Source organism: Ambystoma mexicanum, chromosome 1q, assembly GCF_040938575.1.
Source record: "Ambystoma mexicanum isolate Mex_15411 chromosome 1q, UKY_AmexF1_1, whole genome shotgun sequence".
Lineage (NCBI taxonomy): Eukaryota > Metazoa > Chordata > Amphibia > Caudata > Ambystomatidae > Ambystoma > Ambystoma mexicanum.
The window spans coordinates 742,134,568-742,160,113 of record NC_090922.1 but is presented as its reverse complement, the minus strand read 5'-3'; the positions used below and the strand labels follow the sequence as shown (position 1 = coordinate 742,160,113).

Genomic DNA, 25,546 nt, shown 5'->3' with positions numbered 1-25,546 from the left:
ACTCTTGGGTGTATGGTCTACATCCTGCAGCCATGCACCCAAAACTCTACGGCCTGCCCACAACCACCGCACTGTATAAAACCCATGTTGGCTTATAACTCCAGTTCTTATAACTTTGTTCTTGGGTGCATGGCCTTCGGCCATGCAACCAAGACTGTAGGCCCTCCCCACAACCACCTGATTGATGTTTGATACCACGAGTGTATCTATTGCTGTGATATGCTGCGGTGGTTGTGGCCAGGTCCTAGCGTCTTGGGAGTATGGCCTACGGCCTACGGCCATGCACCCAAGACTTTAGGCCCTGGCCACAACCACCGCCACATATAACACCCATGGCGCTGTATAAATCAATAGCACACCTATAGAAACAAAAAATTTAACTACGGCATGTACTCAATTTTAATAATCGCTAACACCACACGTGTCCTTAGAACAGTTTCAAGTTGCCTGCGCACACCACAGACTGAAGTACTATTCTTATGATACCCCTCATTTTCAGTACTTACAAACATCCCGGACAAGGCGGGCATATGGAATACGTCATTAACACCTGCCGCCTAAACAAATACAGTATGTCACCCATCTCTTACTCTCTGAACCTCCCCACGCACTCTGACACACCAAAACAGTTTCCAAAACCGCATTTCCCCTCTGGTCGCTGCCGCGCTGTCGGCAGATCCGAGATGTCGGGCGCATCCAAATAATCTGACGCACATCATGCCTCACTCCAGCCAATCGGCGGAGACGTCGCGAGTCTGCGGTCATGACGCCAGCCCCTTAGCCAATCGTTATCTTGTCCGTGGAGCGAACTGGGAAGTGTGACAGCGGAGTGGACATAGATATCACTAATTTTTTTAGACCTACTTTTTGTTCGTTTTAAATAAAACTACTGGATGGATTATCACCAAATTTACAAAAGCACGGTTTCGGGAGCAAGCCCCTGCCGCAAATTTGGTGAAAATCCGTCCAGCGGTTTGGCCTGTAGGTATGCGCAAAGTTTTTCCCCCTTTCAGTCTATGGGAAACAAAAGACGTTTTGGGACCCCCCGTATAACTTTTCCCCCCCTGAACCAAACATCATGAAACTTTGCAATAATTCAGAGTGGCCCATATACTTTTTTTGCAAAGTTTGGTGAGGATTCGTCCAGGGGGAGCAAAGTTATAGGCCGCCCAAAAAGTGTTCTTCCTATGGAAACAGCAACTTAACCATAACTACACAGCCACTATCGTGGCTGTTTAATAAAGTCCTTTCTATATCTGCGTTTAATCCTTCATTAAGTTCCACTCACAATCCTAATGACTATGCACATTTGTTCTTACCTACATGGCATTAGACCTTCCTTAGACCAGTCTGTGTCTTCTACTCCACCTAGTACCCTTGTGGTTGTGGATTCTATGGTTTTCTTCTCTTCCTTTTCTCCAGTATCAGGCAGCAATGTCTTATCTATTATTGCTTGGTCCCATCCCAGATCATTTCTAATCTTCAGATGCATTTATACCGCACCACAGCATTTATACCGCATCACAGGCAGAATAAACGGTATCAAGGCACATGCAACAATGATAGCCACACACATTAGCCGAACAAATATCTTATGAGGGATATATGAAATGTAAGATAGTCGTTCTACAAAAGCAAAGTCATTGGAAATGAATTCCAAAGGTAGGAACCTGCCACTGCAAATCTGCTGTCCCCTTACAACTTCAAATTAGTACAAGGGAGACAGATGAGCTCCCTATTAGTTGAATGTGGAGTGCGGACTGGGGAATACTGCTGACGTTCCTACTTTCCAAATAAATGGTTGCCAAGCTATGTATACATTTAAAAACAAGGCAGAGTACCATACATGAAATTCTCTAATGAGTCAGTAACCAGTGGAGGGATTGGCGAGGAGATGTTACATATCAAATCAAGAGAGATGAAATATCAGCCTAAGTGCCACATTTGGGATCTTCTGCCAGCGAGAAAGGTGACATTCAGGAATTATAATATATAGCAAGTTACAGTAATCCAACTTGGAGTTTATGAAAGCCCAAACAAGACAAGGATAATAATTGTTGTCCAATTAGGGCAAGAACTTCTTTGTAGAAACAAAGCTCGTAGAACGCTGATTTACCAGTTTCATTAACCTTGGTATTAATACTTAAATCAGATTGCCAGAGAAAACCTAGGTATTGTCTTAATTGTTATTTGAGGAATGTTACACATTCCAAATAGTACCAAATAAAGGTATTACCCAAATTGACCTTTTATAATTGACCTTTTATCCTAATTGACCTAATAATAGTGGTCCTAATTGACCTTCTACACAATTGACCTTTACCTTTATTTTACTTTTTATATATATGTGTGGGGTGGGTTTGGGGTAATAAATAATATAATGGGATTGGGAAGGGGAATGCAGGGGGTTTCGGATTGAGTGGGTGTTGCAGGGGGTTTCCCCCTGCATGTATGTCCTAATTGACCTTCATTTTACGATCAGTTGTGCAGAAGGTAAATTTTCCTGCGATCATTTGTGAAAAGGACAATTACTATACATCCCACATAGATGGATGTGTGGGGGCATTTAGACATGCCTGAGACAATATTTTGTTCATTTTTGGTCCTAGGAGAAATAGCTCTCTTTTACTAAGGGGTTTAACTGCTGGTGATTATCAAACATGCAGTGTTACACGTCATTCAATAAGCATGGGAAACTATTGAACAAAATACTTTTAGCACTTACTCATGGTTAGAATTGAGAAATCATATGGGAAAGGATGGTACTACGATTTATAGAATGTATTGTTACAATGTTCCCGTGCCTAATGTTGAGAACCAATGCTGTAAATGTCAAAAGAGCTGTGGGCCACTCCAAGCTTGTGGAGGCTAGACCCCGAGGATGTGTGGAGGGTACCCAGACCAGCCTTACTGAGTTCTTATACTAAGGTAGGGGCATTCACAGGAATATTCCTCCCCCACTAACACTATAGAGAGGGTTGGGCCTCAATGAGACAGCCAGAGGGACATTCAAAACACCAAACATTTGGCTGACCCACCAGTGGGATAGTCACATCGATATGCCAGACCTCAAGCCATGTGCAAAACTACTAAGGGGTTAGTTAATAGGATGCACGGAGCCCCAAAGTCCCTACCGATGTGCACAAACCCTAAAGAAGTTGCTCAACTCCAAACTCTAGCCATAGATTACCCGTAGTGCCAGGTGGAGTGGCAGACCAATGGAATGGAAGGCAAAGGATATGAACAGAAACTAAGGGTTATAAAAGATCAGCACACAAAGAGCAGATAAAGGAGTGTTTGTGTAAGGTCAGGTGAAGAGGGGGTAGACAGAGAGACCAGGAGTAGGTAGGATGGTGGAACAAAGCGTTCATTTGATTGTGCCAAATAATCCTGCATGCACGGTGTTGATAGTGACAGAGAATGGCACAAGATAGTGAGAGTGGGGCTGTGAGTGTTTGGTGGGTTGCGTGAGAGGGAAGGAGAGAAGGGAGAGAAAAGATGAGCCAGGGTAGAGGAGAGAGGAGAAAGGTGAGGAGAGGGGTGTAGGGAGAATATAGGGGAGAAGGGAGGAGAGAAGAGAGTGCGTGAGCAATGGAGGGACTGACGAAAAGAGCAGGGTGAGACAAGAAAAGAAGCAAGAGGGAGAGAAAGAGGGAGGGGGCAATACAAGAACGAGATGTAGTGTAGGAACAGTACATTCAGTTAAAGGAATGAGAGGAAGCACATGCAGGAAGAGTTAGAGGAGATGGGTACCTGTTAAAGGCACAATATTGAGAAAACAAAATCTCACAACCTGGCATGCGGAGTGTTATGATAGGGAAGCCCTTACAATAACCTCCCAGGGAGTCATGCAGATAGGACTAGGACCTATGCGCCCTCACATTATCTAGTTCTTAGATATTAGGGTTACCTATCGTTAGTTACTACACGGAAGATGCCTGGATTAGGGAAGTGAGGGCACGCAGGAAGATGAGGGAGGGAAGCACACTAGTGTGCATCAATAGCAGTTTAACTAACTAAACATGGAAACACCTTATTTCTTTGTCAATTAAATCCCTGAACTATACATTGGAGTGGTGGGATTTTTTAAAGCCCTTCTTTGACAAAATAGAAACACTGTTTTGCATGAAAAACAGTGTAACCCACAGAGAGGAGAGAAGAGGATGGAAACAATTAGGAGCGGCGCATGGGCTATTAGTGCAGGGCCCAGGAGTATCAACTGAAGTACATTTATGAAGTTCTATAGAAGTATTGTAAAGGAGATCAATAATTCAACAGTTATCCGAATAGTGGTAATAGATTGTGCAACTGATAAATATGTATATGAAGTAACCTCGTGTCAATCAGATGTAAATAGGCACCTTCTGTCCTCATAGGACATGGAGTGTCATCCGTGTGCACTTTTGCAACATGGTATTGTGCAGAGCCTTCATGGATCATTCACAAGGATTAGGGAACATCTGAGACTATATTGCAATAACTGAGGTTACCCTAATGTGCATCATGTTATAGTTAAAACACTACTTGTCATTGAGATTTGTAGTATCTGGCAACACATGATGAACCTTTTTGCCTCAAATGAAACCTGCTTCCTCGTTGAGCGACTCAGGGTGGTGTATTCTCTTTTTTTTCCCATTGTCAATCCTAACTAACTGCACCTATCAACTTTATCGATGGCATAGCATTCGAAAGAAACAGTGTTATCCATGCATGAGGTTTGCCCAGGTTACATTGTGATGTATTATCATTTGCCAAGTGTTAACAAGTTCCCGCTATCACCTCCTCCAATCCCTCTTTTCAATTGACATTGTTTAAAAGTATTCTGTAGGTTTTGTTTCCAAGTGTGCAAACAAAACACATACAAATAAATAAATAAGCACAGTTAAACAACATGTCGCCCTCGTATACGGCTGAGGCTTATGAATGATTGGAGCTGAAAATAACTTCATCTCTTCGATGACCTAGGGAATAAATCTGAGTGCTTGTTTTATGGAGAGACAGTGGACCTCATTCCGAGTATGGCGGTAAGGGATAGCCGCCACCGGTAACGAGACCGGTGGCGGTAATCCCTTACCGCCATACTCTGAGTTCCCCTATGCGCCCTCGCCCTTAACGCCTGCTTTGAGGGGCCTCCAAGCCAATAACGGTGACCGTAATGAACGGTCACCGTTATTTGCATCTTCGCCATTCCCATTGAGCCCTATGGGGGCTCATTCGGGAATGGGGAAGAGCCTTGGTGAATGGGGAATTACCGCCCGCCAACCTTGGAATGGGGCGGTGATTCCGCCATCCACCAAGGCGCTGCCGGTCCGGGTACGGCGTCAACCAAGGCGTTAATAGCGCCATTGGTTAGCGCCGTACTCGGAATGAGGCCCAGTGTAAACAGTTCCCTCTCTATACCCCTAGACCTCCAAAACCATGTTGTTTTATTATTTTATTTTACAATATACTAATGCATTGGGTGTTTGTTGCAAATGATTTAAGAGTATTCTTATCCAGCGACTTATTTTGTTGGTTTCATGTTAATTGCATTTTATTTCATGTTATTGTTTAAGTAACACAAAGCCATACGGTTTCAAAACGTAATCCACAAACAGTAGAAACTGAAACTAAAGCAGAAAGAGACTATCGGAGCATCAATGTGCCTTGCCGCAAGTACGACATTTCAATGTGATTGTCTGCCGCTTGGTCTCTGAACTCACTTGTTATTCCGATTCCAGCACAGATGAAGGTCATTCGGGGATTTTAAAGAAGTGCCCATGGTTACCATATTTTGTTATTGCGGCCTACAGTATCAGGATCCCCGCGTGCTGTAAGTGGGACACGGTGGAGAGGAAAGAGATTATTGGACCCTGTCTATTGTTATCTGTTGTGAGAGAAGGCAATGCATTGCATTCTGCATTTCTTATCTGATGAAGAACAGGAGCATTATCTGGTAAACCTATCATACCTTTGATTATACATACTAACAGCTGGCAGGGGGGTCCTGCTCTTTTGATTCCTCAGCAAATCTTTATTATAGAGGCAAGAATGTTGTTGTGTAGCAATTTATACCGCACAAGACTTGCGTAGAGTAAAAGTAACCACTATATTTTGAAGTTATTTATTTATTATTATTATATTTGTGCGTGTCATCCTTGTGCAGGGGCCATGCTAATCTTCTCTGTATCGTTCAAATGTTAGTATGTGTGCTGCCGAAGCGAGCGAGGCATTCTGTTGCTGTTCTCACAGGCAATCCTATGTTTTGGACTCCTTCGTGTGTTGTTCCCACACACAGGTAGGTGATAGGACAATTCCTTTGTTCCCAGTGCATTCAGACATTCCCGATTCAAGATGCGATGCTATGACCCTTTCCTGAGATCTGTGTAGAAATGCTTTGTGCCATAATGCACGGCTCAGGAATCGTAAAGTACATTCAGAAGAAATGACAACATGAATACAAGCCGTGCACCTGATGTACTTAAGCACCCACCACAGATGTAAGATTTAGTGCTTGGTCCGCAAACTGGATATCCACGGCATGATGTTATAGACCACAACTGATGTGACCCCTTACCCTTGTGCAGGCTGGCCCATGATGAAGGGAGATGTAGTCCAATACATTTGTAGAGTCAAAAGATGCAGATTCCTGCACTAACATAAGAAGCAGGCCCCAGTGCTGTGTCACATAAAAAGATATATACAATTCAAAATGCTTGTGTTTGTGTTGATCTTTTCAAATATAATGTCCAATTCTGTGAATGTTCCAACTTGGTAACACTTAGTGGTGGCATTAATTCCGTCAGCCGCTCTTAACGTGGTCCTCAGAGCTTGCAATAATCATCTCCAAACAATCATAAAACAGTTCATTGGAAATCATTGACACTCATTGCCAACGAAGATATCTTTGTGGACAAGGATAGAGCAATGGTAATGATTACTTCATTTGGATGCCAAGGTGAAGTCACTGGTCAAGTAGAAGCGATCACAAGAGGGGAAGGGAAACGTCTATGGTGCCTGTCCCATAATCATCCCCTAAGTGCTGAATAAAGGGGCATTAGAGGTGGATTAAAGTCACATATGAATGAGACACTTTGCTGTTGTCTTCTCCCAAATCTGTTTCCACATTTAGGATGCGTTGAAAGAACAAAGAAATATCGAGCCTGAGTACAACAAGTGAAATACACCAATCACAGGCTGAAAAGATACAAGTATCTTTTACTACTGTAAAGTTTACAAAGCAAAACAGATAGCTATCTGGCTCCCAACTCCTCGCAGTATGTACCTGCCGACACAGTGAGGAGAGAGAGTGCTGGACATCTAAATACAGACATATTTATATACGATTTCTACAATATTGTCCAGCCTCTCTTCAGGTTAATATTTCACGGGCTAGAGTTAGTTCAAATGACAGATGTTACAATGGGCCTCATTACGACCCAGGCGGTAAGTTACCGCCTGGGCCGTGACTTTACCACCATGGCGTAAACTACGTTTACGCCATGGTGGTTGGCGGACTTACCGCCCCATTCCGACCTTGGCGGGGCGGTAAGTCCCCAATCCCCATTTACCTTCCCCATTCCCATTTTTGCCCCATAGGGCATAATGGGAGTGGGGAAGGCGTTAATTACGCCACCGTAAATTACGGTGGCGTAATTAACTCCATGGTCCCTTAGCGCCATGGATTTTAACACCTGCTAAAAGCATGGCCATGGCGCTAAGGGACCTCGTACTCAGGCGGTAAGGGTCGGCGCTGTTTACGCCGTCGTAAAACCCTTACCGCCTGAGTCGTAATGAGGCCCAATATCATGCAAGGGATTATACAGGTTTACATTTCCATGAAAATACAATGATGTTGTAGGATCTCGCATCCGCTGTAAGCCTTATTTCAAGAGTCACTACAATGAAGTTCAGCTAAGGCATACAATCGACATTTACTCTACATTGTTTCAATGTTTATACAAGGATGAGGCTTAGGAGCACAGACAACACTTGAATGGCAGTTTGTATGAAGCACAAGGATTCTTTGCATAGCTTAAACAGTCGGCTCTAGGTCAACCTAAACATTAACAGAACTCAAGGTTGTTCAGCTCGACTGCAAGACGAAAACATAGTCCACCATTTTAGAACATGGAACATGAGTTAAAATCAAAATGGCGGATGAGTCTTAAAATGGAGGCGAAGTTAACCAAAAAAATCGGAACTTTGCTACACGGTTTTACATGCAGTGCGAATTGGCTTAGGCCAATATTCATAATAAGTTTTAACAGCGTTGAATCCATGTTTTCACTGACCTTGCTCATAATGATGCTTGTCATGTCCATTCAAAGCTCTATAAAGTCCTGATGCATTAGGCTCCTTAAGAAATGTGAATATCGAGGTGCGGTGTATAGTGACAGTTTCATAGTGCAATCACTTATCCATTAGAGTGTAAAATACATTTGTATATTTTGCAGTAACCAAATTAGAGGGGAAGAATTGACCGTTCATATATTTGGTCAACACAACAAAGGTGAGGGTCGGTGTGGGCTTACCAGCTCTAGTCATAAGAATGTTTAGCTATTACTAAGGCTCCATTATACTAAATACAGTTGCAAAACCTGAGTGTTTAATTTCATAAAATTATAGTTACTGGGCTTTAATTATTATAGGATAAATGTTAAGGCCTGACCAGAAATTCATTGACTGAATGTCGCCAATAAACTAATGTACACAACTATGTACAAATCATGATTGTGCTGTTATTTGTGTTGAACATATAGCATGGAGCACTTGGGTAATTCCTATGTAACTCAATAAAGTGATGAGATGAGTATTTGGAATCAAACACATGGACCACAATGTTGTCAGAGTTATCTGACACAAACATTCTAAGGCCACATTCCTATTGATATAACATTATCACCCATTCCTTAATATCCGGAAAGGGCTCAAATTACATGGCATTTAAATAAGGAAACTCGAAAATGCCTTTCCTAGTGTCCGTATCTTAAGGAAAATAAGGTAAGATGAGAAGGTCTCAACAAAAAGAGTAGCTTTGGATGGCTCTTATCACAAAGAACCCACCTGTAGGATAATTGTACATTCTCTTCAGATATTTGCACTAAGCATATCATTGATTGGTGAATGCACCTAGCCATCACAATGTCTGACATAGTGGCTAATGGCATGCACTGCCTTCTATTGTACCAACAATCATCTTGCATTGGAGTAAGAAAATACTTCAAAAACTCTGCCTCTGATTACAAGTACTTCATTTTTCAATGATGGACTAACTCCAATATACCTTTTCAGGAGATAGAGAGCCCTATAAACTGAATATATAAATATGTAGGCATTAGAAAGGCATCGGCTTTTGAAATACAGTTTTTTTCTGCAAGATCATGCTAGTTTATAGTCTCATGAAGCCCTAAATTAAATAGTCAAAGGCTTTCTCAAAATCATGTGTCATGGCCACCCATCTTTTTGGCAGCGTGCTCATCTTGAGATGAAGCTAGCAAAAGAGGTTTATTAGCAATTAAATCCTCTCGTTAACAAAACGTGTTTGGTCAGGATTTGAAAACAAGGCCAATCTGTAATTGGGAAGCTAGAATCTTTGATTTTACAGGGAGGTCATGAGGTACCTTTCAAGTTTGAGAAAACCATAATGTTGACCTCTGCTTTTATGCGCAGAGCATAACCTCGTAATAATCCATGCACACATCTAGAAGTTGTTGGGATTCCATTCCTGAAAAGCCATTCCTGAAAATGTAAAATTTTACCTTATGAAACAACTGTTGCTATCTCTTTGTCTATTGAGAAAAGCTTGCCAGACTTGTTATTTTACAACTCTTTTTTGTGATAAAAAAGCAGGTAGTGTAATTGAATGTAGTTAGTGGAAGAAAAAATCCAAAAGAGTTAGGCCTGTGTGCGGAATCAGACTTTGGTTTTGTAAGAGACCCAGTAATATTTGAAACAGTTAGAAGATAACGCACATCAGTGCCAATTTATAGAAATAAAACTAGACAATCTCCTTGAGCAACTCAAAATGAGCTCAAAATACAGCAACAAGAGAGCGCAGGGCATGGAAGGCATTTTTCTGCACTGCAGGATGTACATAAAAAGTGTGTGGAAAATTTGAGCACACTGTAACATAAGGTAAATGACCAGACTATTTATAATACAGCCCAGTTAGATGATATTGTAACGCTTGCCTGGACTCCTCGGGAGCATAATGCCTTCTCAGCCAGTGGATCTTTTACTTGGACACTTTTAGGATTCCTTTTCTGTGTAAATGACAATAATAACAATAGAACTACTATGATATCTATTTTTCTGAGAAATTACTGTATAGCAGTGTGCCTTTGGTAATCCCTCCATTCTCATCTGTGTTTAGGTTTTGTGGAGCTCTCCATCCTGTATTCTACTGGGGCGCGTTGGAATGACGAACTTTGAACTTGGAAGGCTGCGGTGTTCAATGGACTCTTGTCTTTATAATGTCCTTGTTTTTCTAGAGTTGTCTTGGGTAGGTATTTGGTGAAAATCTTATAGTTTGTTAGATTCTGAATAGTCCCTACGTTGGAGAGATATCTCTTTCTAATATTTTCACGTAATCTTGCAGGTTCTTGGATTTCGGAAAGGTTAGTGGCTGCAGAATGATTGCAAAATTACTCGGGATGAAGAAACGTTTAACAAGCGTAAGTTCGTCTATGCAGAGTAATTGCAGCCTTCAGGGAAGAGCGTGGTCAAAACTTAGCAGTGAAAACTTAAAGAAACTTCAGGTACGTAACTTAGATAAACTTCTTCTTTCTTATTTCTATTAAGTTTGTTCGTTAATGAAATACCTTTTGTTTGCAGGTTTTCGGAAAGCTGAAGAAGAAATACCTTCGGAAGATGCATAGTCTGCTGAGGAAACTTCTGTATGAAGGTACTGTGACAGCGAACAAAGACTGAAGAAGATGCTGCAGCTGTGAGGGAACTTCTGACAGTAGATGCTGTGGCTACGAACAAAAGCAGCTGACTGAAGAAATGGTTCGGAAATACTTTGGTTCGGTAAGTCTTTTCAAATACTATGGAATTCTGTTGTTTTTCTGTGAAAACTAATGTCTCTGTTTTTCTCCTTTGACAGGTTCTGTGAGGAGAGATGCCAGTAGCGTTACCCGCTGTTAGCGGAGCAGACACGAAGTGAGCCCTCCAGCAGAGGCAAGGCTTAAGTAGCTCTCTCTGCAATAGGTATAGAGTGTACTGTAAGTTATCAATGGACCTAGCAGTGGCCATGTTTAGTGTATGAAAACCACTGTAAGCACTATGAGGGCCTATGGTTGCACATGCTATGAATGGTACATATGCCATTTGTGCCAGGCTGGTACCCACTGTTGACCTGCTGACTGATGTGATGTCCCTTGCTTCTTCTGTATGCCTGAATGGGAACTGTGCTCATTTACTGGGATCATGACAGATATTATGGCCCTCAAACAACAAATCAGGCAATTATAGAAGGAAAATAGTCAGTTTATCATCAAACAGATGGACTCTCAACAGGTGTTTGATGAAATGCGTCAGAATGTAAAAATTAAGAATCAACTGAATTTGCAGCTGGTAAAAGACCATGATGCAGAAAAGGAATCCTCAGACTCTCAGGAGCCGACCAAAATTACAGAAGAAAACATGGAACTCAGGGTGTGTGTGAAGCAATTAGAAGCAGCAAATTGTAGGTGTGGGTTGGAGAAAGAGATCAGTCTCTTGAAAGACAAGTGCCTGGAATAAGCACGCATCATACAGGACGCCCAGAAAGAAAATGAAGCATTTCAGGAGGAATTACAACAATGAAATATCGAGTCATGGCTCAGTGCAGGGTGCTCAAGGCTGCACTGGCCTTGGTCTCAGAGTTTAAAAGCCAGCTCTCTGAATACATAGGGAAATCAAGACAGAGAGAAGCAGGTGTGAGAGTTTGACAAGTCAAATTGAAAATACAAACAGGCATTGAGGAACCCTGACCAGTCAGGGTATGCAAAAGCACCCACTGATAAAACAGTGATACACTCTCTACCAGGGACCTCATGCCAGCTTGGGACAACTTGAAATGTCGCAACAGCAACTAACCTCATTCACACCACTTGTCTAGAACTGGGAAACATGAGACAGCTGGACACACCCAAGACTAGCCCAACTGAAGGCCAGTATTTATTTGATATTGATGAATATTCATCTTTACCAAGCATAAAGGAAGGTGGCTGGGCCAGTGTGACCAGGGAAATCCAAAATACCACTGTGAGTACTTCTGACCATGATGACTCCTTTGATGAGAAAATCCGGGAGTTTGTACTGGCAGAAAATAAATTTAAATAGAACCTACTTAGTCTGCTTGGTAGAAAGAGAAGATCCAAAGCTTCAGCCTAGGAAGAGCATTCTGAAAACCTCTGCACATCTAGGGGGTGGGGATTCCCCCCACCTCCCTAGATGGAGGGATTAGGCAAATGGGTGCACTCCTGCAGAAAAAGCTGACTACAGGAGAAATGACCCTGAGTGTTCACAGTGCCATAGTTGAGAGAAGTCCAGACCCTGTGACTCCGGGAGGCATTTCCAATCTCACTGAGATCGGGACCGCATAGAGGATGGAGAATGGACTACAAACAGTAGCAACTCTGAGTCAAAAGGTGAGTGGACTGAGGTGCAGAGGAAAAGGAAGGCTGCCAAACAGAAGAAGGGTCTTGTTAAAGACCCAATTTGACAGATAAAGGCCATAAAGAGCTTCATGACTCCCTATCACAAGAATGCTAAATATTTAGTATGGCAGCACTTAGAGCTTTATGAGCAAATGAAGACATCATTTGGATTAAAAAAATAATCTGAATTGTATGGATTTGTCACGTGGACATTCTCCCTTCTTTACAGGGCAGAGGGATCAGAATCCCTACAGATGGTCAACCTATATGGCAGCCATATTGACATTTTTTTGACCCACCGGAATCCACAAGTGGTCAGTAAGTAACCATATAAATTGCCATGTGGGGAAGACCATGTGTCTAGGGAATTTGTGCAGGATTTAAAACGAGCATTTGCACAGACATCCGATGCGTGAACACCAATAGTAGGACGTTTGTGACTATCTACTTCCATGCACTCCCAAATACATCATGACTCAGCTGGTGTAGGATTTTCGTGGGCACACGACTCTGGATTGGGTGATTGAAGAGGCAAGCATGATCTACACGGTCCAGAAGCCCACTGAGCGTACAATAAACCCCTAAACCCATTACTATACCTGCCGCTGCAAAGGTGGCAAAGGTGAAAACTACCCCTTCATTGGATCTGGAGATGGGGGGGCCTAAAATTATTCCTTCTGCCAACAAGAGAATAAAAGGCAGAGGAGACCCTCTGACCCAGCCCAATCAAATGGTAGTTAGGTGGGGTACAATAATGGTGACCCAACTTCCCTCCAAACTGCCCTCAGCAAAGCAGAGGATGGAAAATTATGGGGGAAAATACCAATACGCAAACTACTCCTTGAGAAGGACAGTTACCCTTTCCGGGAGTGCAGAATTATGACCAGAGCCCTCCTTACAACTCAGAAAAGTTTCAAAACTGGAGCAACAGGTCCATCAACCGACTAATGATCTGCGTTGCATGAGGAGGGATCAGTCGAACCCATAATTGGAACCTGCTGGCCAGAACCCCCAACTCCCGGGTCTGATGTCCTGAGGGGGAAATGACTGAAGGAAAATTATGACAACCAACAGGTTCCTGAGAAGGGGGCCTGGGTGGAAGGCAAATGCCAAGACTTAGAGGAAGCTTCCTTTCCCGCCAAAACCCCAGGAAACCTTGGAGCCTGAATATGAATATTCTACCCCCAAAAAGATTGAACCTAAAGAACAGAGAGTAAGTAGAAGTCAAAAGGGAACCCACTTTGTGCAGAAGCTCCAGATCATTCCCTTTCAAAGAGAAGAATCCCCGGTGGATTCAGGTAAGGAAATCTTTTCTTTCAGGAACAGGATGACCCTTCCAAAAGAAAAATGTGTCCCAAAAGAACTTGAATAGGACATGGTAAATATGGAGACCAACACAGAGCAAGAAATTCAACCCCCAAAATGTGTGCCAGACACAATTGAAATTGAGGGGGTGTCCTGACTCCAAACATGTTCTGAGAATTGTCGCCTGATAAAGGTGCTGAGGAAAAGGAGGATTTCCCAACGAATCCCATTGCAAGTTGCAAAGTTTTCTTTACAGATTCCAGAACACCACCACAGAAAATTGCCCAAGTTCAAACAGTGCCAGAGTTAAATATTAAGAACATTACAACCAGGCTTTCAAATAACTCACACTTTCTTTGCAACTTGGAGGAGAAAGAAGGCTAATTTTATTCACCGGTCAAAGTACAGCGTCAGTGTGAATTATCAGCTCTGGTGGACACTGGATCCCGAGCCACCCTCCTGCCCACAAAGGCCTTTGACCAACTGAACTCAGGACGGGGGCTGCAGGGTGGCACCAAATTCCCATCACACAACTTCCTGGACAACTCCAACATTCCGATGGGAGTGATATTTCAATCGAAGGCACAGCGGATCTGGAAATAGAAATTGGTTGTCACCAAGTAAAACATCTGGTGATAGTCATGACTCAAGAGGGCGCACCTAGTTTACTGGAGAAGAATATCTTGAGGAGGTTAATACCTCTGATCAACTGTGTAAACAAGATCCTCTGGACCCAGAATAGCCGACCCCTAAAATTAAAAATGAGTACCAACTTTGTATGCATGAATGGTACCTGTCAGTTAATTGATGAACGTTCTGAGAATGTAGAATTCCATTTCCGGAATAACCAGGTCCCAGACATCACTGTCATCTTTGCAGGAGTTCAAACTGGTGATGGGAACCCTTCTCTATTCTTGAAAATCACCCTTCATCCCAGTTTTAAGTGGCAATCAACACTGGAAGGGGACACCCTGACATTTTTTCACCAGTCCAAAATCAGAAAAAAACATGAGTCCTGTGAATCAATGTACGGAAGAATCCGCCCAAAGGGCCTCATCACGAGTTGGGCTGTATTCCCAGCTGTAATACCGCTGACTTTAATAGCTCTAGCACCGACCGGTCCGGTGGTAATATCACCGGATCACGGGTTGGGCCTTAACGGTAAATCCCCATTCCTGATTGGGTCCATTTGATCCAATGGGGAATTTTCGGTGCTAATACTGCAGGCTAATACAGCCGGTTATAATACCCTTGAAAGCAGGGATTTTCACCTCCAGAAGAAAGCTGTAGGTAAAACAGCCGATTTAGCATCCAACTCGTGATAGGGCCAGCCCTTAAATGCAACCGTAATACTGTTATCACTGCATTTAAGAACTACAGCCCAACTCGTGATGAGGCCCTTAAGTCGGAGGGACTTTCAGAAAAAGGACACACAGTTGTTTTTTCCCCCATTGAATTAAATGAGGGGGGGGAGTAGGCCTGAACAATGGAATGGACTTCATCAATGAAAAATTATTCAGGAAACTCCAAAAAGATCAGGCCATTCCCACATTTAAATTGATTGACAAATGCAAAGTAAGACTGGAAACCCTGAATTCCAAGCATCTCTTGCCTAGCAGGTGTATGCTAAAAAATTCCATTGGTAACAAAAGCATTGAGCATAATTGTTGGGTCGTGAGACATGTCCCTTTCTGCCTTTTATTTGGGAAGTGACATTCTCAACCGATTCGCAATCAATTTGGACCTAATTAATAATATAGCCTGGTTACGACTCGAGGTAACCCCATGGGATTTGACAACACTAAAAGAGCGTTGTGGTGAGCTCAATTGCAGGTGCAACAATTCACTATTCCCCTCAAAATTAAGTGAGGACAGAACCTCAAACATCAGGGCGCCTATATAAATTTAAATACCCTTCTCCAACAACAAGGTTTGTATTTAAATCCGGTACCTCTAGTAGACCTAGAGCACAACATCATTCAAATATTGGTGCATAACTGCAACCTTCGTAGTATCACTTTGGGTGCAGACACCTTTATTGGAATGGCGGTTGATGCCCAAATTATTCTATTGAGTTAGGTAATGAAATCATGGGACCAATCCCAAAAGACTGCTTCGACATCAGGGACGGTATCCCTCCAGAAAAGCAGTTTACTAGGCATGGGGGGAATTTCTTATGGGGTGGGTCAGGTGACCTGTGACATTAGGAGGATGGAGGTAGTGTTCAGAGTCGAGGAGCCCTACCTCGAACGCCCTGTCCAGGTCTACATCATCAAAAGAGATCTCTCCACCCAACTGAAGAATACTGTTAAAATTGCTAAGCCTGAAGTCTTTCCAGGTTTCAAGCAGATGGTCGAGGAAAGGATCAATCTTGCTGATACCTGTGAGACAGAGGAGAAATGACAAAAGCTAAAACAGGCCTTCCTGGAATTCCAAGATATCTTTTCAATGGACTCATATGACTGAGGACGCACATCCATTCATTCAACCACCATTCCTAGTGACCCCAAGATGGCTCCATTGTTTTTGAAATAATACCGGTTACCTCTCACGTCCATTGAATCACTCACAGAGATTATTAGGAATTTACAATCCTGCGGGATAATTTGCTGATCCACAGTACCTTCAACAACCCAGTACTGGGGACACTCAGACCAAACAGCCAATGTAGACTATGTGCAGACATGAGGGAGTTGAAAAAATGGGTCCACATGTCAAGATGGAACCTTCCTTACATTGATCAGGGACTGGTTCAGATCCAAGGGTCAAAGGTGTAAACCACCATTCACCTGACCAACAGCTACTGGACAGTACCCATGGGTAGGGGAAGACCAGTACAAGCTTGCCTTTACATCTGGGGCAGCAGTACATGTGGACCTGAACCTGGTTTGGATACATAAACTCCGGCAATGTGTTCAACATCTTTGTACATTAAGCCATGCTCGACTTGGGCAAAAGGGGAAACCTGTCCTATGTGGATGATGTTCTGATCGGGAGCTCACCTTTAGAGGAATATATAGTAGAAATCTACAATGTTCTGAACCAGATGTAGAAAGCTGGAGCGAAACTGTCCTTTTAGAAAGCACAGTGGTGTAAGATCGAGTGAACTTCATAGGGTATGCGATCACCCCTGAGAATCTTAATTCCCAGGCGCAGAAGGTGGATGCCTTATTGAAATTAAAAGACTCTACTAGTCTGGCATAATTAACAAGCTTTCATGGACTCACTAATTATAGTTGGAATTTCATTGAAGACTATGCAGAGGTCGCTCAACCCTTTGTCCATGTATTAAAGGCTGAAGTCCAGTGGGAGTCGGGTCAGGAACAAGCAGAGGCAGTTAAACAACTGAAAAGAACCCTTTCCCAGGCTCCTTGTTTGGCTTACCCCATGAAGAACAAGGAGTTCTTCTTGGAGACTCAGAAACTTGCCTAGCAGTGGTGTTGTCTCACAAGCACAACAAAGTCAACAAAGACATCTTGTATGCATGCAGGACTTTGTCCTCTGTGGAGGAAAAATGCAATGCCTGCGAGAAGGCACTGCCAGCAACGGTGTAGGCATTGAAAGTGGTATATGGTTTTCCCTCCACTGACTCCGGGGAGATGTAACAACATTTTTCAACTATACCTACAAATGACAAATGTCAACCGTATAAGAATACCAGTCATATTTTCAAGTCGCTGGCAGAAGTCCAGTACTAGGGAGAGCACATTTCACTTACAACATGGAGAGATACTTAACTTCCCGGCACAAGGTCTATAAATAAATTAAAAAAAATGTGAATGGGTGTTACTACCATTTTGACAACAACGGGAAACAATAACTGGTGGCTGGCATTGGGAATTCATGGGTGAATGATACCTTGGAACACTCTGCTGGTTATAAAATAAAATCCTGAAGTAGTCAGGTTGCAGCCATCCTCACTGCAGTGCACCACCAATTCAGAGGAATGGTCATAATCACTGACTCTGATTATGGAATGGGTTCGTGGAGCACCTGATCAACTAGAAGAATCTCCCTAAAGCATGCCAAATTGATCCCGTCAATTTACAATCTACTGACCTCCAATGAGATGACTATCTATTGGAACAGAATAAGAGGTCTTTCCAAAAGTGAGGGACCAGATAAGACTGGGAACGATCCGGCTGACCAACTGGCTAAAACCAGAGCCCTGCAGGGGGATTTCAAATATACACGGAATCCCGGCTGGGGACTATCCAAGTTGCTGCTTTCAACAGGTCACACACTCATGTGAATAGTGAACTCTCGATTGCCCAGTGGAGTATAGAAACCCCAGATGCAGATTTGATCACTGCACAGAAAGAGGACCCAATCATTAGGAAATGCTATCGACACATTGAAGTCCCCATGAGTTTTCCTCTAACAGAGTTGGATTGTACTGTTCAAGAGGATCTCTGAGTGTTGATGTAGTTTTCCAAGATTTTGCACATCCAAGATGGTTTGTTTGTAAGGAGAGCCCTGTCTGGCTGTAACCAGTGGGTGGTATCCACCCCATTAAGAAGTGTGATGTTGCACCACACCCATGACATGGCCACTGCCAGTCATATGGGGGTTTCACATGCCATTAGAAACCTTTCATGAGGTTGCCTACTGGCCACACATGGGCCAGGATCTTGACACATACCTATAGGATTTTCTTGTGTGTGTCCAATTTCAACCCAGTTCACTCACACAGAGAGCTCCCCTACAAAGTGGGCATATTGTTTTCCAGCCACGAATTGTATGGCGGAGACAGCTGCTGCACTAATGATCAATCACATCTTCTCTCGTTTTGGTCTGCCACAAAGGATCGTGTTGGACCGAGGAAGTCATTTTACCTGTGAAGTGATGGCGAAGATGTGGGAGATTCTTGGGGTGAAAAGAAAACTCCACATTGCCTACCACCCAGCCTCAAGAAAGGGGGTAGTGAGATATAACAAGACAATTGCGTGTATCTTAAGCTCTTGGCAGACTCTGGACGCAGTTGGGACCTCTGATTACCACCTGTCCTGATGGCTATTAGGTCTTCACCATCTTCTGCAACAAAGATGTCTCCATTTGAGCTCTTGACCGGATAATAAATTGTGTTACCACAACATCTGCTCTATAGAACTATGGAGCAAACACTGATAAACGTACATTGAACATTTAAACAAGCACATCGAACACGCATTTGCTTATGCTCAGCACAATTTAGAAAAGTCAGCTGAAGGAATGAAGACCTATTATGACCTAAAGACCACCAAGCAAGAGTATGAAATAGGGGACAATGTTTACCTGTACACTTTTCAAAGGAATCAGACCAAGGAGCAGAACATTCTTCCATCTTGGTGTGGTGCCTTTGAAATTGTAGATAAAATATTACCTTATGCCTGCAATGTCTGCATAACAGTTACGGGTTATAGTGCCAAATGTGCTTCCAGTTATTGGAAAACACTTTCATTAGCAAGTACAGAAAGCAATGATAAATATAAACTTGTTTTTGTGCTTGTGACAGACTTCTGCGCCCGCTGAGTGGATGTTGTCGATGCACGGATGTCATTTTATGGACGTATCAACAGATCCGAACATCCAATTGCACTGTCTGTAGACAGAGCTAGACAATGCCACAACAAATTAAGCCATCTCTCTACCATTTCAAATAACTGTTCAAATAGAGTGCTCCAGTTCAAAGGGGAACTGACTTCAAGTGTTATACTACAATCCAACTGAAATGATCAATACAGTACAACACTACGCATGTACTTATGTAAAGTAACTTAAAAAAATAAGAAAAGATAGAAAATACATACCAATAAACTAGATAGGCAAACATTGAACAGCCAGACAATATAATACCGTAAGTGAGGATACACAACCCAAAATACAATGTATGGCACATCTAAAGATAGACTACAATTGCTCCTTTTTACATTCGTTTTGTTAAACAATGTAGCTAATAAGCTAAGCAACCATAACTTCTGCCACCACCGTGCACTGCTAAGACTAACACCCAGGAAATCAAAGATGACATCACAAATGAATAGCACAAATGAATAGCACACTCATAGGGAAAAAATAATTTAATTACAGCATGTACTCAATTTCAATGCTCGCTACCACTACGCGTGCCCTTACAACAGTAACAAGGTTCCTGTGCACTGCATGGACTGAAATGCTACTGTTATTACACCCCTCATTGTCTGTGCGTACAAGGTGGCCATAGAAAATACATTGTGAAGACCGACCCCCAGAACAAATGCATTGATCACACATGTCTTACTGTCTGAACCTGTACCAACGCTCTGTGACACAGCAAAAGAGTTTTATAAACATAGCATGTGTACGCTGGTTGTTGCTCCACTATCAGCGGATCCAAGATGTTAGGCGCAGCCAAACAATCTTACGCAGAACACGTCTCGCAGAAGCCAATCGGCAGAGACGTCGCATTTCCGCGGTCATGAAATGAGCTCATTAGCCAATCGTTATCTTGTCCGCAGAGCGAACAGGGAAGTGTGACCGCGGAGTGGACATAGATATCACTATTTTTTTAGACATACTTTTTGGTCATTTTAAAGGAAAATACTGGATGGATTGTCACCAAATTTACAAATGCACACTTTCTGGACCAAGCCCCTATACCTGTGGCAAAGTTCGTGAAAATACGTCCAGCGATTTGACCTGTAGCCGTGAGCAAAGTTTTTCCCCCATTCAGTTATGGGAAAAAAAGACGTTTTGGAACCCCCCCTATAACTGTTCCCCCCTGGACCAAACATCACCGAACTTTGCAAAATAATTCAGAGTGGGCAATATACTTGTTTTTCAAAGTTTGGTGAGGATTCGTCCAGGGGGAGCGGAGTTATAAGCTGCCCAAAAAGTGTTCTTCCTGTGGAAACAGCAACTTAACCATAACTATATATATATATATATATATATATATATATATATATATATATATATATATTTACAGCACAAATACTTAACATATGAACTGCAGAAGCTGTAATGTAATGTAATGACCAAGTGCAACATCTGTAACAACAGTTTTATATTTTTTGTGTTTTGGTTTTTAGTTTAATCACTGCGCCCCTGACATTTATCCTGTGGCCTCACAATTTATTGTCCTGAAGACGGGTTCAGCACACGTCTCATAGCAGTCTAACAACAGCTAGAGAGTGTTTCCTTGCAATAACATCTGCTAGGACCCAGAAACACATGTCTCTGTGTCCACAGAGTCAAGGACAAATAATAATAACAATTGAGGATATATGAAATGTTAATATCACACTTGTACTAACCCCACAACACTGTTTAAAAATGACGATTGCAGTTGTTGTCTTCCTGGTTAGGAAAAATGCTGATTTTCACAATATGTTTTTATGTTTTGTATAAAAGAAATGCATTGTTGTTTTTTAACGTGTCGAGTTTTCTTATGTACTAATTAAAATATGTTTATCTCTATTCTTTTTTCCTGTTTGGATCTATAGACCAACATGATTTGTTAACACTTGGTGCAACTAGTCACACCTAGGTTGTGTGTAGGCGGGTAGCTGTATTTAGTGGCATTCCTGTTTATACACGTATTCACAATTTGGCAAAGACTGCGACCATTCCTGTACCTTTATAACTAAGCTCTTGCAAGCAACAGCGCCTCATTGCCCCTGGGCTGTTTGCGCGCTATATAAATATAAATATATATATCTTGAAACCACCAGGCCTTGCACTGGTGTAAGGAAATCGCACTCCCAGCTAGCTATACAGATCTCTAATTTCCAATAAGGGAAGACTCCACCACAAACATCACAGTCCAATCAATATGTTCCTTAAAATTACTTTATTCCATCATTTCGTTAAAATTCATCATTTGGCCATTACCCAGCAAAATGTTAGGAAGGCAAAAAACCTGACACGTTTCTCCACTCCTTGTGGCTTGATCACATGATTATTGCATTCAACTTTCATTATATAGTCACTACCCGTTGCCTTAGGTTAACATAGAAAGTGGACTCATTTTACATTTTTCTTAATAGCCCTTCCTCTCTTTCAACACTTGTATCATTGTTTATACAGAGTGCATAGCAAATAATACACCATTTGGTAATGTCGTCAGGATACCTTTCTACAAACATCTCAATATAATGTTCCTTTTACAAAAACCATTTTATGAAGCATATTACCATTTTTACAGTTTGACCATCCTACAAATTGTAGCATTATACTCCGTATCCTACGTATAGAACTTGTGAGTACATATCAGACTGCGAATATCTTCACTATCATCTGAGAAACAATGAAGTAGGGGGAAGGGGTACATTAGAGATGTAACTCATTTTTGTATTCACTCCTAGTAATTATGCTTACAAAAGACATCACTCTGCTTTTGTTGCTGCTTGGGGTTCTATGCATATTATATTTCCTAGGGATATGGTGATTGGTGATTGGTCTTGATTTGGTTAGTCCGCTATAACCTAAGCATAGTATCCCAGATTTATATATATATATATATATATATATATATATATATATATGAGAGAGAGAGAGAGAGAGAGAGAGGGGGGGGTACCTGCTACGTACCCTGAAATAAGCTCCTCAATAAGCATATTTTCTTTTTTAACCACTCTAGCAAATGCCATCATGCATTGCGACATTCATCACCTGCTCACATGAAGCAGCTAACCATTAGAATGATCTGCGTTTCAAAATGTTTCTTTTTACAAGTAGAGTGATGAAAGTAAACAAAATGCATATGTATATGTACAGCAGCACTGTGTCACTTTTTCATAAAAGAAGGCAAAAGCAGATAAAATAGATCTGTAGACAACTGTTACGTGGCACTTAGTGTCTGCCACCTTAATATGTTGGCCACTACTCCCTCACTCAATAACCCAGCACCAACACCCCTCCGCAGACTCATACACTCACAATCTTCCCAACCACACCTAAAATACCACCTCAAAATCAAACAGCACTCTATTAATCTCTGTAATCACACTCACAAACCCATGCACCATAACTTGCGTGTACATTGCACAACTTTCCAAATCAAACTTTCTCTTTTCACAACAGACATAACAACAGTCCTACTAAAAAGCAACTCTGTAGAAAAGAAAGTACAAATATAACAGATAAGAATAAACCTGGACCATATAGTCATTCACCTCTAAAACAATATATAGAAAGCATTAAAATAAAAGAGCTAGTAAACTCACTCAACAAAACTAAACCAGCCACGACAAAAAAATCTAAGGCCCCATTTACAAAAACTAAAAGTTAACAAAATATTTACTAATGAACCTAATCCTGTATCTACCAGTGTTAACATAGTTATGGTAAAGCAATCCAAAAAATGTATGTTACAAAAATGTTCCTACATACATTTCCTCACAATGTTCTATAAACAGCAGAAAAATCACAATCTACCCTTAATATCTACCGCAAGAGACTAATCCTGCAAGTTCTAATTGACAGCGCTTTTCTACTAAAGAGAAAATTGTTTATATTGATTTTAAACAGAATGAAACCACTAACTAAATGAATAAATACATTACAAAAAGTACTTTGAAACATGTGCAGTGTCAGTATATAAACCTTTTCAAACTTCTGTGATGGTGAATGGATTCACACAAGCAGCACAGAAGCATATATCAATGACGGAGCATATAAACAATAACAACAAATTACAATTGAAATAGACAATAATGGTTGAGGGTATGAAATGGTTGTAGAGACCATTATGACAAAAGAAACCCTTCTAGAAAAAAAGTCCACAAAAAACTTTCAGCCAAATGTTCCTTTCACCCAAAAAAGTCCAGTGTATAAATGGACATCCAGCTCAATGTGTAATATATGCCAAAAATCTTTTACATCTTTACGACAATTCCTCAATCACTACATAAAACTAAAAGACAAAAGTGAATGAAAACTTTACAAACCAAGGACTCCTGTCCAGTGCACAGTCAATATGTTAGCAACACACCATTCTACTATACGGCATCTTGTGCATCTACTATACTATGAACAACAGTCATGTTCTACAACTGCTAAATTTAAATAACATGCTCCTACATGGAACAGCCAAAGATCTGCTTCAGGAAATAGAGCATATCCAACGTAAATATTTTGGAACTGAAGTTGACTTAGAAAATTCTGTACCTTCAGAAAACATTACGGTACACCTCATAAACACCAACGTCCTAATAAACACATACAAAAAAGAAAACAAAACAAATCTGCTGAAATACCAGACCAAGGGTGTAATTCATAGAATTCAGCGCAAAGAAGTGGCGCACGCGGCTGGCGCACAGTGTGCATGTGTGGCAGCCTGCGCCAGCCGCATGCGCCAAAATACATTTCTGCGCACAGCGTATTCATGGATTTTAACATCCATAACCAGCTGTGGCGCAGAGTGGCACAGGGACCCTGCAGCAGCACCAGTTATGTCCCCATCCCCTCCCTGTGCGCCATGAACAGCGCACAAATCCCGTTCATGGTGCACAGCCCAGTGGACCAGCATACAGCCCCCCAACCATGAAAATGTCTGTAAAACTCCCCGCGCACCCCTCTGAATTCACATACCCCACTGCGCTGGGAGAATCACACACGATAGGCCCTGTGCGAGTGGGGTACGTGTATTTAGGGGGTGCGTGGGGAGAATCACACGTGATAGGCCCTGTGCAAGCGGGGTATGTGTATTTCAGGGGTGCGTGGGAAGTTTAACACGTGATCGGCCTTGTGTGAGCGGGGTACATGTATTTCGGGGGTGCGCGGGAAATTTTACATGCGATCGGCCTTGTGCGAGCAGGGTACGTGTATTTCTGGGGTGCCCGAACAAATTGGCAGTGTGGGTCCTCCCAGGTGTGCCCTCTCCCCCCTCCCCAGGGCCTGCAGGCAGACCAAAACACAGGGGAATGCACTGCACCCCTGGCCATGCCCCACAGGCATCCCATCCACCCTGGCGAAGCCCCCCAGCCAGCCCACATATCACCACGCACAAGTGTGCACTGACACATGTCCCCCAGCACCCCCATCCACCCAGCATTGACGGGCACCTGCCATTAGGCCCGACCCATGTCCCCCAGCACCCCCACCCACCCAGCATTGATGGGCACCTGCCAGCAGGCCCCGACTCATGTCCCCCAGCACCCCCACCCACCCAGCATTGAGGGTCAGGCCCTGACTCATGTCCCCCAGCACCTCATCCACCCAGCATTGACGGGCACCTGCCAGCAGGCCCAGACTCATGTCCCCCAGCACCCCCATTCACCCAGCATTGACGGGCACCTGCCAGCAGGCCCCGACTCATGTCCCCCAGCACTCCCACCCACCCAGCATTGACGGGCACCTGCCAGCAGGCCCCGACTCATGTGCCCCAGCACCCCCATCCACCCAGCATTGACGGGCACCTGCCATTAGGCCCGACCCATGTCCCCCAGCACCCCCACCCACCCAGCATTGATGGGCACCTGCCAGCAGGCCCCGACTCATGTCCCCCAGCACCCCCACCCACCCAGCATTGAGGGTCAAGCCCCGACTCATGTCCCCCAGCACCTCATCCACCCAGCATTGACGGGCACCTGCCAGCAGGCCCTGACTCATGTCCCCCAGCACCCCCATTCACCCAGCATTGACGGGCACCTGCCAGC

At 42.8% G+C, this 25,546-nt stretch overlaps 1 non-coding gene across 1 annotated transcript; it reads right to left on the bottom strand.

Annotated features, from left to right (window-relative positions):
* Window positions 1–6,101: 6,101 nt before the first annotated feature.
* LOC138565213 (U6 spliceosomal RNA) lies at window positions 6,102–6,205 on the bottom strand. The gene has a single exon (XR_011301115.1). It is a non-coding gene; the product is annotated as a U6 spliceosomal RNA (small nuclear RNA).
* Between the last annotated feature and the right edge of the window lie 19,341 nt (window positions 6,206–25,546).